This window comes from Schistocerca piceifrons, chromosome 10 (assembly GCF_021461385.2).
Source record: "Schistocerca piceifrons isolate TAMUIC-IGC-003096 chromosome 10, iqSchPice1.1, whole genome shotgun sequence".
NCBI lineage: Eukaryota > Metazoa > Arthropoda > Insecta > Orthoptera > Acrididae > Schistocerca > Schistocerca piceifrons.
In genome coordinates, this window is record NC_060147.1 from 120,025,355 (window position 1) to 120,026,254 (window position 900).

A 900-nucleotide genomic window follows, 5' to 3' on the forward strand; every position below is an offset into this window, starting at 1 on the left:
ATTTTCATAAAACCACCTCCTTCTTAGCGTTAATCCAGTCTAGTACGGGTTCCGCTGTAGTAAAGATTTGACAAACATATTTTATTAGACTTTGTAACCCGATGCTCTTCCTGCCGTCCTTGTTTTCAGTTACACACGCTGCGTGTTGTGTTGCGATCGTATTCTGTTTGTATATCATATTGTCCGAGACGGAAATTGGGAATTAGCCCAGCATTTGCCTAAAGGAGCATGGGAAACCAACTAGAAACCTCGTTTGGACGAGAAACTGTAACCCCTGCAAGGAGCCCATTGAGTGCGAGGTCACAAGTTCGGTCTTCAGTAAGCCTCATTAGAAAACATTGTGTTAACAGTTATGACAAGAAAAATATTATCTGCTAATGACTCACCGCCAACGGCCCTGCCGCAGTGTTAACACCGGTCCCCGTCAGATCACCGAAGTTAAGCGCTGTCGGGCTGGGCTAGCACTTGGATGGATGACCGTCCGGTCTGCGAGCGCTGTTGGCAAGCGGGCTGCACTCAGCCCTTGTGAGGCAAACTGAGGAGCTACTTGACTGAGAAGTAACGGGTCCAGTCTCGGAAACTGACATACGGCCGGGAGAGCGGTGTGCTGACCACATGCCCCTCCATATCCACATCCAGTGATGCCTATGGGGTGAGGATGGCACGGCGGCCGGTCGTTACCGTTGGGACTTCAAAGGCCTGTTCCGACGGAGTTTCCATCAGGAGGGCGACACAAAGTGAGTGTCCTGGTGGTGTAGAGATCAACCTTCTATGTGCTGTACGTATTACGTTTCACAAAATGGACATTGTCTAGTTTTAAGAAATGTTCAAACAAACCATTAACTTACACTACGAACACTGAATGAAATGGCGCGCCACAGTGATCACAAAGCTTCGCAA

At 48.7% G+C, this 900-nt stretch overlaps 1 pseudogene; it reads left to right on the forward strand.

The window, feature by feature from the left end:
• The first annotated feature begins 387 nt into the window (after nt 1–387).
• On the forward strand, nt 388–504 carry LOC124719278 (annotated as a pseudogene).
• The last annotated feature ends 396 nt before the right edge of the window (nt 505–900 follow it).